Raw genomic sequence first — 18,260 nt, 5'->3', positions numbered from 1 at the left:
TGTTCTTAGAAACAAAAGTACCAGCTGGGGACAGATACTGCATACTTGTAGATGCTGGTAAACGTTGATCCAGGGCTTTTTAGTCAAGAGGAATGTCATACCATGGGCTTATTGCCCCTCCTCTCATTTTCTAGGCTGTATTTGTGACCTCTTTTTGTCTGATGAAAATGTAGGTTATTCTTTTAGAAGACAAAGGAACTTACTCTAATTGAATACCTGCAGGTAGCCTTAGGAAGTGACTGGGAATCCTCTGGAACCCTCTAGGGTGTCAGGGAAAAGGGCCTGTGGAGCTTCTCAGTCCCTGCACCCACTTTGGCTTGATCTTCAGAAAGGTAACTCTGTTTCCCAGGCAAGTTTGTCAGTGGTCTTTCTGCCTTGTTTCTTGGTTCCTTATATGAAAGGACTGAAGACAGTATCTGTCTGAGAATCAGAGAGACCTTCAACATCTGAGATAGAATGTGCTGACAGGATATGGACAGTACCTGAAAGTGGGCTTTCAGGTGTTTTGGGGTAGGTTTGAGATGGTAGGCCTTTGAGGCTGCTTGGCCTTAAAAGCTGCAGCTGGGGGTGGGGGGCAGTGGCAGTGGTTAGGGAGAGGGTAGAGGCAGTGAGAAAGTCTCTACTTGTTGAAGGTTGAAGAATATATATATAGGGGTTTTTCTTGGTGCAAAAGGGTGATTATATTAAAGCACAGGGACAGGACCTGTGGGCAGGAAAAGCTGCTGAATCTTTTTTTTTTTTTTTTTAATGTGTATTTTTGAGAAAGAGAGCAGGGGAGGGGCAGGGAGAGAGGGAGACACAGAATCTGAAGCAGGCTCCAGACTCTGAGCTGTTAGCACAGGGTTCAACGTGGGGCTTGAACTCGTGAACTGTGAGATCATGACCTGAGCCAAAGTCAGACATTCAACTGACTGAGCCACCCAGGCGCCCCTGCCTTTGAGCACACTTTAAAAAATACTGCCATACTATAGTGGCCAACTAGCTCCTCATTCGGGGCTGCCTGCTGTTTGCTGGGTGAGAAGTGAGACTTCTTAGTGTGCCTATTCTTAGGCAGCAGGTCCCTGCAGTAGTGTCATGGACCAGCCCTGGCTTTGCCTCAAACAGGTTGGGTGTAAGCTTCACTTGCCACTTCCTAGTGATGTCACCTTGCTGAACCTTGCCCTCTGTTACCTCTTCCTTCCTTTCTTTCTCTTTCTTTCTTTCTTTCTTTCTTTCTTTCTTTCTTTCTTTCTTTCTTTCTTTCTAGTTTTTATTTATTTGCTTATTTTGAGAGATACAGAGCATGAGCGGAGGAGGGTCAGAGAGCAAGGAGAGGGAGAATCCCAATATCAGGCTCTTGAAGGTCAGTGTGCAGAGCCAGACATGGGGCTCGAAGTCATGAAACTGAGATCATGACCTGAGCCAAAATGAAGAGTTGGACACTTAACCAACTTAGCGAGCCACCCAGGTGCCCCGTTTCCCCTTCTAAAAAGGAGGTCATGTCTACCTTGAACAACTGAGTTGGGAATGATATAAGAAATGCAAGTGGCTTAGCACAAGGCCTGGTGCATGTACGGTTTAGTGAGTATTGTTAACAATTAGAATGGACAAGGCAGAGCACAAAGGTGCTGCTTTGCACCTTCACAACTTTCAGGGACAAAGCCTGTCACTGTCTGCTCTGTTCCCCTTGGAGCCATAGCCTATCCCCATATTCCAGATGGAAGAAGGTGAAGTCCCCTATAGAGGGTGATTTTTTTCTTTATTTTTAAGATTTATTTTTGAGAGACAGAGACCAAGTATGAGTGGGGGAGGAGCAGAGAGAGAGGGAGACAGAATCTGAAGCAGGTTCCAGGCTCTGAGCTGTTAGCACAGAGCCCCACATGGAGCTTGAACTCAGGAACCGTGAGATTGTGACCTGAGCTGAAGTTGGATGCTTAATCGACTGAGGCACCTAGGGGCCTTGAGGGTGATGCTTTCTAAGGGCCACCTTGCTGATTATTTTACAACCGGGAGTGGGCATCAGCTTTTCTGATTTCAGATTTTGCTTGTTTTTTCCACTAGCCTCAGCACCTCCCTAGAGATACAGAATAGCTGGGTTGGTGGAGGTCTACTAGGGTAAAGGAGATAGCACCTTTCCTGACTTTGCTAAATCCCATGTTCTGATTTTCAGGAACAGTCCCTGTATCTGGGAGGTGGGAAGTTGTTTGCCAGGCCTATCTGTCATGGGGGGCCTTGCCTTTAAGAACCAAGACACGGCTCTTGCACTTCTGGCTTTATCCCTGAGTAGATTCTGGTCAGGGATGGGAAGTGGGTCTCCTTGATGGTACATGCAGTGGCAAATTGGAGAGCCCAGACCTGAATCCTAGTCTTCTTCCAAACTTACAGTTCTCAAACTGGCTTGGGAATGGACAGATCTGGTATCATCACTGACTACAGTCTACTGCTTTTCAGCTTTGGACGGGTTGCCTGGCTACCTGGCTGGCCTCAGCTTTTCCATCTATAGACAGGGAACATACCTTTGATCTCATAGGATGGCTCTAAGGACAAGTGGGAAACGTTCACAAGTAGGAGGTAGCCCAGTTCTTGCTCCTCCATTCACCTCTGAGACAAAATCCTCGCCTCAGATGACAACTACATGATGATCTCTATAAGGTCTCACATCTCAAATTATCACAAACAATGAAACACTCAGATTAAGGAGCTGTATTTTGTTTATAACAAAATCCCACCATAATTTAGTGGTCTTCAGAGCTCATTGTAGGGAGCTAGCTCTCTCTCACCTAAAAAGGTGGCCAAATTATTTGGAAGGGAAGTGGGAAAAGAAAAGGGGAAAAACAAAAGCAAAAAACCCTGTGGCCTTAAACCTGCATATAATCCCAGCATAACATGTACTCTAATCCCGGTTGTTCTGTGCAATTAGCCTCTGAGTCAGTGGCTGTTAAACTGTACTCACCTCATTCTTACTTTAGAGACAGTAGCTCAACATGACCTTGGAGGTGAGCAGGTTTCAGGCCAGTGTTCTCTTCACTCAAGTTTGTAGCTGGTGGATTTTTGTGGCATTGATAAGAGAGTTTTCTTGTGTGTTTTGGACAAGCTTACTCAGCAAGTTCTGAAAACTTAGCCACTACAACCTTATTTGCATCCACAGAGGAAACCTATTTTTCCCAGTTGCTCAGTGGTTTGGGGAAAGTAGGAGTGTAGCAAACTGAAATCTTGGTTCAAAGGCATTAATTGAATTGGTCAAGTTACTCTGGACCTGTGATATTCTCAGGATTTATGTATCCTTTTTTTTTTTTTTTTTTAAATTCATTTATTTTGAGAGAGAGCAAGAGCAGGGAGGAGCAGAGAAGGGGCGGGGGGGGGGGGGGCGGGGCGGAGAGAGAATCCCCAAACAGGCTCCACACTGTCAGTACAGAGCCCTACTCGGGGCTCCAATTTATGAACTGTGAGATCATGACCGGAGCTGAAATCAGGAGTCAGAGGCTTATCCTACTGAGCTACCCGCGTGCCCCAGGACTTCTGTATCGTTGACAGAATGCCTGAACTTCATTTTTTGTTGTCTCATGTGTTATTTCTGTGCATGTAAAGCATTCATACCTACCCCTTCAATGGCAGTGTTTTTTTTCAGAGGATTCTGAATCTGTGCCCTCCTTGGGATTCTCTAATATGCATTGGAACCCTGGGAGATTTCCAGGGTTTGATTAGTGTTTTCCTTAACATTTTTGTTTGATTAATTGACCTTCTCAGCAGTTTGTATGTGGGTCATCTGTCTCTTGCTTCCCCTTCCCAAACTTTAGTTTCTATTGTTGAGGCTTTTGTCTCTGCTGAGGTCTGAGGAGGAGGTGGGAACCTCAGCTGTCAGTAGTGTAGGAGTTATGTCTGGTCTGCTTTTGAAGTTTTCTTAGGGAAAGATTTTACATAGTAAGTCTGGATGGAAAAGTAATTGCAGCCTTATAGTCAATTTATATTTGTCAGGCAGAGCATTAGAAATGTAACTATGTTTGGTCCTTGGGCCCCAGACAAGTTTAGGATTCACCTGGGACTATGTTGCTTCTGTGTGCCATTTTAGTTTTACTGAACACAGCACAGACTTCAAGATGGGTAGGGCAGCTCTTGATGTTGAAACTGGAAACTGAGGCCTGAGGGGAGTGACCTGCCCCTGGTTTAATTTGCAAAAGGGAGGAGAATGTAGCTCTCTGTTCTCTACTGCAGTTTCCTTGATCTGATTTCTGTCATCCTTATTTCTTTTTTCTTTCCTTTTGAAAGATTTTATTATTTATTTATCTATTATTAATTTTTTTTAATGTTTATTTAGTTTTGAGAAAGAGAGAGCACACACACGAACGAGTGGGGAAGGAGCAGAGACAGATGGAGACACAGAATCCCAACAGGCTTCAGGCTCTGAGCTTTCAGCACAGAGCCCAGTGCAGGGCTCAAACTCACAAACGGTGAGATCATGACCCAAGCGGAAGGCAGACACTTAACTGACTGAGCCACCCAGGTGCCCCTGAAAGATTTTATTTTTTATTTTTTATTTTTTTTTTAAATTTTTTTTAACGTTTATTTATTTTTTGAGACAGAGAGAGACAGAGCATGAACAGGGGAGGGGCAGAGAGAGAGGGAGTCACAGAATCTGAAACAGGCTCCAGGCTCTGAGCTGTCAGCACAGAGCCCGACGCGGGGCTCGAACTCAGGGACCGTGAGATCATGACCTGAGCCAAAGTTGGACGTTTAACCGACTGAGCCACCCAGGCGCCCCGAAAGATTTTATTTTTAAGTGATCTCTACACCCAACATGGGGCTCGAACTTACAACCCTGAAATCAAAAGTTGCACGCTCTACCGACCAAGTCAGCTAAGCACCCTATGTCATCCTTATTTCTTTATGGTTTGCTCAGTTTTGTTTTCTCCTTTGTTCCTCCTCCCTAATCAGGAGGTCCTTTGGCAGGTTTCCTTCCTCATGGCCTCATCTTTTTTTTTTTTTTTTTTTTTTAAGTTTTTATTTTAATTATAGTTAATACAATGTTGTACTGGTTTTAGGTGTATAATATAGTAATTCAATTCCATACATCATCCGGTGCTCATCAATACAGGTACACAACTTAATTCCCAGAGGGCCTTGTTTTTTGAGCCCTGAGGTCATCATGGTGTCTACAGTGTGAGGATGGGACAGGACATAGAGAGGAAGATCTCAGGGCTGCTTTTGGAATCTTAGGGCTGCCTTTAAAAAAACAAAACCAAAAAAACTGTAGCAGTGTTTCCTGTTCTGGAGTTGAGTGTATGAAGACTTCCAATTTTAAGAGCATAAAACTATTTCTCCTGGTCTATTAAAAAAAAAAAAAAGTATGGGGCGCCTGGGTGGCTCAGTCGGTTGAGCGTCCGACTTCAGCTCAGGTCACGATCTCACGGATCGTGAGTTCGAGCCCCGCGTCGGGCTCTGGGCTGATGGCTCAGAGCCTGGAGCCTGTTTCAGCTTCTGTGTCTCCCTCTCTCTGCCCCTCCCCCGTTCACGCTCTGTCTCTATCTCAAAAATAAATTAACGTTAAAAAAAAAAAAAAAGTAATGGCACTTCTTGCAGAAATTCTTCAGGTGATATGTGGATGACCATTTCAAGATCAAAAAAAGCAACCATGGAAATAAGGTGGAATGGGCTAAATGTCAGATGCTGACATTTAGTTGTTGGCTGTGCTGGGGGGGTAGGGGCTTAATACCCAGCTAAGGGTGCTAGATGATTCTAGAACAGCACAACCTGTGCTGGAATGGTCTTTAAACTGTATCACAAAACTGGTTAGAGAGATTGAACATGTTTTGTTTGGAAGAGAGAAGATTGGGGGTGGTGGCCATGAGGGATTCCAGGATGCCCTGTGAGTCATGATCTGACAGAGGCCTTTTCTACTTATGGTGCCAGTGGGCACATACTCACCCCCTCAGAGGGTATGGTTGGGGTTTTTGTTTTTGTTTTTGCTTTTTTAGAGGTAAGATCAAGTGACCCTGCCAAAAAAAGGCAGTGAGAGTGGACAGGTCACCACCTGGGGAAGGGGCTTAGCATTGGATGAGCATTTCAGGCATGCACCTATCTTTTGTGAAGGTTAAGATGGTGGGAGAGCTTGTCTACTCTGTTGCCTTGGTTTATTGCTTAAGGGAAAAAGGAAACTTAAAGTGCTTGGAACAATTAGGGTAACTTTGGTCTGTTTAACCAGCCTTCTGAGTCTATGAGCCACTGTTGGCCTTTTTTTTTAAAAAGTTACTTTAAAAAGTTAACCATCAACATTTGAGAGCCTAAACTGCTCTGGAAGGTGCCCCATGGAGTGAAATGAAGTACAGGCTTCTTATCACCACATAGTGGAATGAACAGAGCAGGAGATGTGTTGCTGACTGTAGGATTATCTAAGAAGAGCTTCTTAGTAGGCTGGCTGGGATGGGTGACAGGGATACAGAGATGTCCTTGCAGCCAGGTGGCCCTAGCCCCGGGCTGTGAGTAGCCCTTATTTTACTCCAGTGCGCTGTGCCAATGTAATTGTTATATGCCACGATGTGAAAAAGATGGGACATCTGATTTATCTCCCTCCATCCTTCAGCATATTATTCTGAGAAGCGATGGTTTTCTTGGTCTCAGGAGGTCTACAGCTCTTGTGAAGAAGGTTGGTGATGTTGGACTAGACCATTTACAAGGAGTGTTCCCTTGCATTGGAGCATCAAGGATGAATGGAGTTGGCAGATAACCCTCTCGGACCTCAGGGTTTATAGAAAGTCAAAGTGGGAAGTAAGGTTTAAAAAAAAAAAAAAAATGCAGGTTGTTCCAATTATTATTGATGACCTTAAATGGAAGACTGTTTACACTTCATCTGTAAAGCATCAAGAACCCTCAGATTTGTGAGGAGAATGTTCACTTGAATTGAGCAGAGAAGTCAGGAAAAAGGGAGGTTGAGAAAAGGCAGGCATGAGCTAATACAGTCTTGGATTTGCCTGGTGGGGAATAAAAAACAGGGACAGGTGCCAGAGACACTGTGCAAGGAGATTGGGTGGGGATTAGCTGGATACCAGGGGCTGAGAACAAGTCATCTGTCCATTTAACAACTGGGGTTCCTTCCCCTGCTCAGTCTGTGCTTTGCCCCTGGGGTCTGGTGATGGTCTTTTCCAGCCCTCTAGGGTCTTATGGCCACAGAAGCGAGATAAGCTGGGGAACCCTGAGAAAGAGGGAAGAGTGGGTAGGAGCCTGTCCAAGAGGTAGCAGCAGCGTGAAGACTGGAAGGTGACATGGGGCCCAAGATTGTGGGTCTTTGGTTTTAAGGATGCTGAGTTTGAGCAAAGGTGAGGTGAGCTGGGTCCTGGAGAAGGTGATCCATGGTAGTAGCTACTGCCTGGGAGAAGCTGGGTATTAGACAGCTTGGCCCATGGTACTGGATGGCTCCTCTTTGTTTTACATGGCCAGGATGGGAGGATATAGTGGGTTGAAGCATGAAGGCCCTGTGTGACCTCTAGAACCCTCAAGGAGCATGTCTGTGAATCTGGTAGGTTGGTGGCCACCTCTGTTGGTGGGAGAAGGTACAGAACTTGATCTGTTCTTATGTTTCCTCTTTCCCAGCTGATAGTGCTTTGTGTTAGAAGAAAGTGCAATAGGGGCGCCTGGGTGGCGCAGTCGGTTAAGCGTCCGACTTCAGCCAGGTCACGATCTCGCGGTCCGTGAGTTCGAGCCCCGCGTCAGGCTCTGGGCTGATGGCTCGGAGCCTGGAGCCTGTTTCCGATTCTGTGTCTCTCTCTCTCTCTGCCCCTCCCCCGTTCATGCTCTGTCTCTCTGTCCCAAAAATAAATAAATAAAAAAAAAAAATTTGAAAAAAAAGAAGAAAGTGCAATAAATAATAGGTGAAGGAATAAAACATAAGAGGGGCCATTTTGTACATTGTAGGAAAAGTTTGTGAAGTAGTGACAGATGGATGAAAATTAGAGGGACACAGCCTGTAATCTAAGAACTTGTAGCAATTAGAGGGACCAGGAAGAGGCTTGATGTGATTCCAGTGGCCTAGGAACTGGTTGGTAACCTGCATTTTCTAGATTCTGAGGATTTTCCAACCTGAGGTCTTCAACACTTTTCCAGAAAGACCCAGAGCAATTGATGCTTCTCTGAAACATTCACATGAATTATTCCAACAGCTGCTGCTTCCTGGTTTGAGAAAGTTTCCTTGTTTCACGCATTGCTGAAATGTTTTCAAATCATGGCTCTTTTGGCAGAGTCCAGGAGAGAAGACAGGTGGGCGTCCCACAGAGTGACGACGCTAGTATTGAGGGAGAGGGGGCTTGTGGTTGCAGGAAGGAAGGGGCCTTGGGGATTTGGCACTTGGAAAAGAATGACTTGGGTTCCAGAGTGGCACCTGGTTGGCGATGAACAAGATACTGTTGGGGTCCTGATTTGGGGGTTGAGGATGGGAGTGAGAATCAGGTGAGTTAAGTGAGGGCAGCAGCCTGGTGCCATATGTACAGAGATAGGAGGGCTGGCATGTGTCTTGGCTCCTGCCCACCCTGGGAAGCCCTCTCTATAGGGCCTGGGTTGTCCCTGAGCCCTATGTCCTCTCACTCTGTTGTGTCAGTGGCCAGGGGACCAATCTTCTTCCCACTAGTCTGCTCTGTTTACTGCTTCACACTTGTGAGTCCTGTGCTGTTCTTACGGAAAGGATAGAAATCTGCACACATCTTCCTGCTAAGGGACCCTGGTTTCCCATAGTGTGCTAGAGTGTGGTTGGTGTGTGTGTACATCTTACTGGAAATGAAAATGGAATTTGGTCCTGGTTTGTGACCCAGGCTGGCAGTGTTGATCAGTTCCTTTAAGCCCCTTCTTTTGGCTTGTACTTTGGTAGGTAGAGGCTCAGAAATTATGTGCTTTGTCAACCTCTGAGGGGTTTTGTGCCTTTTACAAAAATGGAGGATGCACATGAGTCAGTGAATTTGTTGCACGGTCCACAGGATACAGCTTGCACAGTTGAGGCTCACTCCTCCATGAGGTTTCCAGCAGTTTAGTAAAGGGTTAAGTTAGTGTGCTCTTAGAGGAGGAATTGTGGGTGTGCTGATCTTTGCTCTAGGAAGTTTTCCCAGAGCCTTGGGAAGGATCCAGCCCCAGGATGGTTTCAAAGTCAGACTGTCTCTGATAGTAAAGTGGTTCATATTTGAGCCTGGGCCTTAGAGATGGCTGACCTGGGTTTGGATCTTTGACTTCTTAGCCCTCTGACCCTGGCCAATCACCTTGACTTCTCTCTCACCCTAAGTTTTCTCACCTGTCAAGTGTGGGCATCAGTGGCAGTACCCTGTGTGAAGTGTGAACATCAATGGTATTACCTCATGTGAAGGAGGGGTAGTAATGGCAATACCCTGTGTAAAGTGTGAGTAACATTGGCAGTACCCCATGTGAAGTGGGTAGCATTGGCAGGACCTCATTCTGATGTTATGAGGATTAAATGAAATCAGGCATGTAAAGTGCTGGCATTCTGCATCAAATAAAGAATTCAATAATTGTTTGTTTTTTTAAATTTTTTTTTAATGTTTATTTATTTTTGAGAGAGTGTGAGCAGAGGAGGGGCAGAGAGAGAGGGAGACAGAATCTGAAGCAGGCTCCAGACTCTGCAATGTCAGTGCAGAGCCTGATGCGGGGCTCGAACTCACAGACTGTGAGATTATGACCTGAGCCAAAGTCGGACACTTAACCGACTGTGCCACCCAGGTGCCCCAAGAATTCAATAATAGTTAGCCACTGTTATTTAAAAAAAATTTTTTTTAACATTTATTCATTTTTTGAGAGACCGAGCATGAGTGGGGGAGGGACAGAGAGAGAGGGAGACACAGAATCCGAAGCAGGCTCCAGGCTCTGAACTGACAGCACAGAGCCTGATGTGGGGCTCGAACTCATGGACCGTGAGATCATGACCTGAGCTGAAGTCGGACACTCAACCGACTGAGCCACCCAGGTGCCCCGTTAGCCACTATTATACTTTTCTTTTCTCCTTTAGTAATAAAATCTCTTGTCAGTATGTTAAAGGTGATTCTCTTCGTGTCTCAGAAGTTGTTGTCAGTGGGCTTTTCTGTAGCACTTTGATTCTGTGTGCCTAATGGTCACTTTCTCAATGAAGAGTTAGGCCCTCACCTACCTAAACCTCAGGAGGAGGCCTGGACCATGGGGACAGTAGAGTCACTGTGGTCTTGGGGACAGATCTGCAGGGCCTGGGTCTCAGGCTGGATCTTGGTGCTGAATGGTTTGATAGTACCTGGGTCTGTGTGAAGCAGCTGGAGGCAGAGCAGGGCAGTAGAGTGGGCCTTGGTGGAGGCAGGAGGGTCCGCTGCAAGGCTGACACAGTAAAGACTTAGGTAAGTGAATACCACCACCCTTGTAGACCTGCCCCTTTGTACCTTTGCTGGCCTTGCAATATCCTTTTCAGGGAGGCTGATGGCCTGGGACCCTGGGTGACTTACCAGGGAATGTCTTGCTTGGGGGATGGATTGTCTTGGCAGGACTGTGCTTCAGAGACACTGGAGTGAGGTGGACGTTGTAGGTCACTTTGGACCTGGCCCAGCTTAGGACAGTATTTTTTGGGGATGTGTGGTCTATGTTTTCAACATTTGATGGTTTAGAACTGTGCCTTTGCCTGGAGGACAAAGTGTGTTGGCCCAGTATGGTGGCCTAAGTGTATTGGTCCTTTGTGTGCACATGTGCTGATCCTGGGTGTATGTATGCATATGTGCATGTGTACTTGTACATGTGTGTCTAGGGTGGCCGTATACATGCATATGTTTGTGTCTGCTGGCCCTGCTTGCTGGAATAGAGCCTGACATGTGCAGTTACTCTGGCATGTGCAAATGGAAGAAAGACACACCAGTCCATGTTGGACATGGACTTTGTGTGGCAGAGTTCTGCCTTTTGTGGGGCCTCCAGCTTACTCTGGGGTTAGTGTCAGGTGTAGGCAATGTCCCAGTGAGGGCACAATTTGAGCCTGTGCGGTGTTTGCAGATTTCTTTATGCCTTTTAAGGCAGAGATTTCATGTGACATTTGCATTGTACCTCTTAATACCTCAGAGTTTTAGTACTAAAACTTCTTACCAGCAAGGAATACTCTGACTGGAGACAGAAACAGCAAGTAAATTGTAAGACTCTGATCTCCTCACCATTGCACCTTGGGAGGTAGGCCCTTAACTGTTCTTAAGATTAAGAACTGTGCTTTTGTGGGGGCAGTTTGGCCTTGGCTGCTTTGCTCTTCTTGGAGCAGGGTTCTCCAGGTGTCCGATCTTCAGTGCAGTTTCCTTCCTTCTCCTTTAGATGCCAGTCATGTCAGAAGAACTAGCAAGTGGGTCCCTGTGTCTACTTCGTCCCTTCTCTTCCTCATTCTCGTGACCCTTCTGTGAGGATAAGTGATGGGAAGTGTCCATGCAGTCCACTGGTGAGCTCTGATGATTGAGAGAAGCCAGGTGTAGCCCATCCTCACCTCCATCTTAGCCTCAGTTTACCCTTAGGGCTGGTGATGGTGAGGACAGTTGATGGTTCTGTGAACATCCTCCCTGGGGATCCCCTTTGTTCCTGACATCCTCTTATAGTTTTGTTGGATACATTGTCAGGAAGGTGTAGCATCTGTTGACATCATTTCCCAATTTGTTCTTTTTATTTTTTTTAATGTTTACTTTTGAGACAGAGACAGAGTATGAGCAGGGGAAGGGCAGAGAGAGAGACACACACAGAGTCCAAAGCAGGCTTCAGACTCTGAACTGTCAGCACGGAGCCTGATGTGGGGCTCGAACTCGTCAACTGCGAGATCATGACCTGAGCCGAAGTCGGACGCTCAACCGACTGAGTCACCCAGGCGCCCCCCCCCCCCCCAATTTGTTCTTAATTGGTGTGTGTAGTGTAAGCCACTTTTTACTGATAGATGTTGCCGTCATTATAGTTTATCCCTTCTCACTTTGCAGCGTTTTAGTCAGTCTTGTGATTTTTGTGATTGCTGTGGTACATCGTCGGAATGTGTAGCAGTAATGAAGCATCTGGGGCCAAGGATCATTTCATTGGCCTGGACCTTGTGGCAAGGCCTCACGACTTCTGGGCTAGCTGTGTGGCTTCAGTCAGGGCTATCAATGCCATGGTGTGGTTGGTGGACAGTTCCAGCCACTTCTGAGAAGTTACCAGATAGTATTGACTATTTGACCTGGGCCTTGATGGTCAAAGAAACAATTCTGCTACTTAGGGAAGCTTGGTTGGTCAGATGGTTGTAGTTTGTTTTGTATTTGAAGACCTAGTGTCAGACTGGATTTCTAGAATTCTCTCAAGTCTACTCTCCTGCCTGAATCTCGGCTTGGGGGATCTGGAACGTTTTTGGGTGGACGACACTAACCCTGCTGCCTGCCTGGGTACTCACTAGCCCCTCTGGATTTGGATCTAGGTAGACCCTTTAGTGTTCTGGAAACTACTAGCTTAAATAGACCTGAATCACTCCTTCCTGGTCTCCCATTGCCAGCCTGGAAGATGGTACCCTTCTTGGGAATCAAGGTGGCAAAGGCCACCTGAGGTTCCAAATCCATCCAGATGTAGTAGGATGGCTGGTGGACACTTTCCTCAACAGTGAGAAGGTGGCTGGAAGTGGGGTGGGGTTTAGAGGTGAAAACTGGAGATCCTCCCCCACTTACATTTCTTTAGTGAGATTTCTGCTATCTTACCAGCTTCTGGTAACTGACCAAAATAGTTCGTCTTGTCTTGGACCTTTCAAGGATAAGTTACATGACTACTGTGGGTAGATTTTGTTTGGATTTCAGGATTGTGAAGTTCTTTTCTTCTAGGCTCAGGTTTTCATTTGTATACAATGGAGCCATCTTTAGAATCCTGCTCTTGAAAAGCAAAAGTATTCCCTTCACCCTTCCAAAGAACAATATTCTGAAAAATAAGATACGGTTCTTAAGCTTTTGTATAGTACTTGCAGAAGATTAGGCGATTGTGCCAGTCTGGCTGCCCTTCCTACCCCGCCTCCCCTTAAATTTGAAAAAGGTTGGCACATAATGTTGTATTAGTTTTCAGATGTACTAGTGTAGCGGCTTATTCATCAGGACTGCCTATTGGAAGATGGTTTGTTGGGGATGTTAACTCAGGAGAGATAGCCTTTATGCTGTTCCTTAGAGAGACTTGGTTTAATTTGCTGGTCTTGCGCTGCTCGTGAATATGCAGATCAGGGTTGGTGCCTGTGTTAGGATCACCAAATGAGAGAGTGAGTGGGCTGTTGACTTAGGGGCTATCTTCACAGCTTGGAGAAGGTGCTCAGCTGGTGGCTTTGCTCCTGCTAGCTTGGCGCATGTAGGCTCCAGGCCACCCAGACCTGGATGAGGGAGCACATGGTACCTGTAGCTAGGGCCCACGATGCCTTAGTGGTAGTGGAAGATAACTTTGTCCATTGGTGGAAGGATTCTTCCAGGAGGTTGCCTTTGTGATAAGTAAGGTGTTACTTCTTTATTTAAAAATTTTTTTTTCAACGTTTTTTATTTATTTTTGGGACAGAGAGAGACAGAGCATGAACGGGGAAGGGGCAGAGAGAGAGGGAGACACAGAATCGGAAACAGGCTCCAGGCTCTGAGCCATCAGCCCAGAGCCTGACGCGGGGCTCGAACTCACGGACCGCGAGATCGTGACCTGGCTGAAGTCGGACGCTTAACCGACTGCGCCACCCAGGCGCCCCAGGTGTTACTTCTTTAAAAACAAACTCAAGAGGGCTGCTTGGGTGGCTCAGTCTGGTAATTAATTGACTTCAGCTCAGGTCATGATCTCATGTTTTGGTTTGTAGGTTCAAGCCCCATGTCAGGCTCTGTGCTGACAGCTCAGAGCCTGGAGCCTGCTTTGGATTCTGTGTCTCCCTCTCTCTCTGCCCCTCCCCTGCTCATGCTCTGTCTGTCTCTCTCTCTCTCTCTGTCTCTCTCTCAAAATAAAGAAACATTAAAAAAAAAAAAAACAAACTCAAGAAAACTTGCAATTAGAATAGAATAGCTGGGGATGCCTGGGTGGCTCATTTGGTTAAGTGTCTGATTCTTGATTTTGGCTCAGGTCATGATGTCAGGGTTTGTGAGATTGAGCCCTGTGTCTGTGCTTACAGTCTGTTTAGGGTTCTCTCTCTCTGCCCCTCCCCCATGTTCCCTCTCCCCCTCCCTTCCTTCCTCCCTCCTTCTCTCTCTCTCTCTCTCTCTCTCTCTCTCTCAAAATAAATAAAAAAATAATAGAATAACAGAATAGCTGGAGGTTTTATTTCTTGACATGAAAATAAACATAACCCTTTAGCCAGCTATAAAGTTAATACAGCTGATTGAGATGCTGGTGTGTAAGACATGGAGGCAGCCTGGATGGTACATTCTTGGGAACAAGGCTGGCTGCCATTAGAACTTTCTGTTGGCCACCTCATAGATGGAGCTGATGTCTTCTGCAGGTGGGGCTTTTTGTGATCCTCACTCCCAAATGTTTCTGTCTTGACTGATCCTGGAGACTCAGGACCACTCTTTGTCATCTCAAGAGGATTCTTTGCGTGTTTTAGTCATAGGTCACACAGGGATATATGTGTTTGCAAAGGAGACTGACTGCCTGCTTGCCCTAGGCAGAGGTACTAGGTGGGGAACCCCAGACAGTAATTTTTTGCTCTTAGTCTTAATCCATTCTGGAGCAGTTGACCAAGAGATAATTGGGGTGCTCTGGATATTCCTATTTGAAATGATAGGCAATGAAATGCCCTCCCTCTGTGCGAGTTGGATACCTCATGTTGGGGTTACTTGAGGTTACTGGGTTTTTTTGTTTTTTGTTATTTGTTTTAAATATTTTTGAGAGTGCACAAGCGGGGGTAGGGGCAGAGAGAGGGAACAGAGGATTTTCAGTGGGCTTTGTGCTGGTAGCAGCGAGTCTGATACGGGGCTCAGACTCAAGAACCGTGAGATTGTGACCTGAGCCAAAGTTGGACGCTCAACTACTGAGCCACACAGGATGTTAGATGTCAGTGGTGAATCCCCTGGTCCTGGCTCTGCCCCACAAGATAGGGGAGCTTGGTGCTCAGAACTTGAGGGGGGATACACTGTTTTCCTTTTTGGTGACGATGATTGGTGGTTAAGCTCTTTGGGCTAGTTGTATGGGTCTCTCTTGTGTAGAGTTTTTTGTGTCAGGAACTTGCACCCCTGGTGGCCTGTGTAAGTGTTCCCACATCTAGCCCAGGTGCTCCAGGGAATATGTTTGAGTTGGGCTGCGATGTCTTCTGGCTTCCGTTTTAAGGAATGTTTATATCCAAGATGAGCTAGTCATTTTTACCATTCACTCACGAGGCATTTCTTGATTGTCTTGGTTCATAGCTATGAGATGGGGCTGGGAAAGCTGTATCTCAGGGAGATGGGGTACATTGGGAAGTCAGAGCTGAGGTGACCTAAGCATACTTAAAGTCCATCTGAGGCATAATGTTTACCACTGCTCTAACCTTACCATTCTAAGTTTTTCCAGTGCCATTTTGTATAGTTTGGCAAGTGGAAGGCAGGATTGATAGTGGAGGATGTCAGGTACATGCCTAGTCTGGGAATCAGGGTGTTAGAGTCATTTTTGGCTATAGGTATACCAGGCCCTTGGGCTTTTTTCTGTACACACATTGGCCCCAAAGGGTTAAAATAATCTGTGTGGTTTTACTTTAAGAGACATTGTGCTGAATGAAATAAGCCAGACACAAAAAGACAAATACCGTATGATTCCACTTATATGAGGTCACTAGAGTAGTCAAATTCATGGAGCTAGAAGAGTAGAATGGTGGATGCTAGGGGCTGGTGTGGTGGTAATGGGGAGTTAGTGTTTAACTGGTGACAGAGATTCAGTTTTGCAAGGTGACAAAGTTCTGGAAATGGATGGTGCTGGTGATAGTTGCTCAACAGTGTGAATGGACTTAACACCACTGAACTGTACATTTAATGGTTAAGATGGTAAATTTGATGTTACCTATATTTTAGTACAGTAAGGAAAAATGGAACCTTTCTGAATTCAGAAATATCCTGCATCCTTATGAGCATGTGTTTTACCCTCCCAAGAGTTAGCTTAGGGAGAAAGGAACAAAGGCACTCATATTTTGATGGCCTAGCTTGTGCTGGATGTTATGAGGTTAAAGAAAAAAAAAAAAAGATGTGTGGTTCTAGAAGGCCCATTGTAGCATCATCTTGGGAGTGCTGGAGCAGAGATTCTGTAGGTGTTCTTTGGTCCCCATAGGGATGGGGCCTGGATGCACTTTCTCCAGCTATCTGGGGTGACACAGGACTCTTGGAGTCTGCAGGGGACTTAAGAGAACAGAGTCCAGAAACAATCTGAGGTCTTTTCTGCTCCAGTGCTTGGCTTAGAGATAGAAGGTATTCCTTGTTTTCCTATGGCTATTTTTCAGAGAATTTCCTTAATATAGCACATATTGGTGCATGTACACAGAATGGGAGACACCAATTCTTAGGTCCTCATTGTTAACAAAGAAGTTATGTCTTTTGTTCTTGTGACATTTTCTTCAAGATGTCCTTTCAAGCAGCCTCAGTGATAAACACTAACACTTAAGATACTTCCCAAAGTTTCAGACCTGTCTAGATAGATAGATGGAGACATTTGATTCCTGAGCTTTTTATTTTTATTTTTTAAGTTTATTTATTTATGTCATCTCTGTACCCAACTTGGGGCTCAGATTCAGGACCCCAAGATAAAGAGTTGCCTGCTCTTCTGACGGAGCCAGCCAGGTGCCTCTCATTCCTGAGCATTTAAAATATGGGAGTTTTGAACCTTTAAAAAAATTTTTTTAATCTTTATTTATTTTTGAGAGAGAGGAGAGACAGAGCATGAGCCAGGGAGGGGCAGAGAGAGAGGGAGACACAGAATCCGAAGCAGGCTCCAGGCTCTGAGCTGTCGGCACAGAGCCCGACGCGGGGCTTGACCCCATGATCTGTGAGATCATGACCTGAGCTGAAGTCGGATGCTCAACCGACTAAGCCACCCTGGCGCCCCTAAAGTTTTGAACCTTTTAATGTTTGTTTATTTTTGAGAGAGAGCACATGCAAGCTGGGGAGGGGCAGAGAAAGAGGGGGACAGAGGATTTGAAGTGGGCTCTGCACTGACAGCAGAGAGCCCAGTGCGGGGCTCGAACTCACTAACCTTGAGATCATGACCTGAGGTGAAGTCAGATGCTTAACTGAGCCACCCAGGCACCCCTAAAGTTTTGATGATCTTTGTGGACTTGCCAGGGCAGCTGCTGGGGGGTGAGTGTGGAAACTCTAGATAGGAGTTGAAATATTTTGAGGGAAAACATTAATCATACTCTTCAAAGTGAGAACTAGTTACTTCTGAGAGCCTGCCTAGTGCCAGGGCCTGTCATTTGGTCCTCAGCATGGTCTGCCCAAGGGTCAGGTGGGCTCCTGCAGCTAGTCATGATTCATCAGGAGGATGTGCTATAACATTCAGGATGGTTTTGGTGGTGTGAAAGGGAGGGATTCCTGGAATGCCCAGGGTAAAGGGGTATGTTGGAGCCAAGCCTTGGAGAGGAAGGAGATCTGTTGGAAGGACTGTGCTGGCTGTTTTAGGATAGGCTAGGAAAGGAAGGGGAGTACAAGATGTGGGTGCGTAGATGCTGGGGTAACTCATACTTCTCAGCAGTGGCAGAGGAGGCCTTCCCAGATATAAGGCCGTAGAGGCCTCTGGAACCTCTGAGTGCCTTTCTTCAGGCTCTTTGCCTTTCTCCAAATAGTAGTGTAAGGGAGGTGGGGAGAGCTTCCCAGAGGGGAAGTGTGGTGCTGTGGCCTTGCCTATCTCCATGTTGCTTCTTCCTGGTGTTGACTTGCTATTCTAATTAAGGGTAGGGTTTATATTTATGTTGCTATGTTTTTGCCTCTTGTCTATGATGTTTTGAGTATTTATAACTCATGGAGGATGCTATTTCCTCCTGTGTGCTTCATTAGGAATTGGATAAAGAGGTGAATAAGAGCCTTTCTCAAGAGTGTTTGGGGAAGAGAACCTAATGGGATGCTGTATGTCAAATGTCAAGATCAGCTGTGCCAAGTGGTGGGGCTGTAGTCCTCAGTAATAGAAGGGAGAATGGGGAGGGACTGATTAGGGCGAGCATGCTTGAGTAACAGGTGCTTGAGTTTTGAAGGATGAGTGGGAGGAGGGAAGGGGTTTCCCAGTGGTGGGAACACTGTGTAAAGGCCCAGTGGTGGAGGCAAGATGTGGTGGTATGAAGAATTGAGACAAGGCCAGTGTGGTCGGAGCCAAGAATGTGGTGTGTGTGTGTGTGTACACAT

General features: G+C 46.1%; 1 protein-coding gene across 4 annotated transcripts in view; it reads left to right on the top strand.

The window, feature by feature from the left end:
* GATAD2A (GATA zinc finger domain containing 2A) overlaps nt 1-18,260 on the top strand; it is a 105,563-nt gene that overhangs the window by 19,534 nt on the left and 67,769 nt on the right. Inside the window, exon 1 of one of the 4 annotated variants that reach the window (XM_058727312.1) lies at nt 16,230-16,337. The exons of the other annotated variants lie outside the window; for them this stretch is intronic. The gene's annotated coding sequence lies outside the window, so the exon portion shown is untranslated. Of the gene's footprint in view, nt 1-16,229; nt 16,338-18,260 lie in introns of those variants that run through there. 4 annotated transcript variants of the gene reach the window in all.

Source organism: Neofelis nebulosa, chromosome 4 (assembly GCF_028018385.1).
Source record: "Neofelis nebulosa isolate mNeoNeb1 chromosome 4, mNeoNeb1.pri, whole genome shotgun sequence".
NCBI classification, from domain to species: domain Eukaryota; kingdom Metazoa; phylum Chordata; class Mammalia; order Carnivora; family Felidae; genus Neofelis; species Neofelis nebulosa.
The sequence above is the reverse complement of the archived record's forward strand: the minus strand, read 5'-3'. Positions and strand labels throughout refer to the sequence as shown.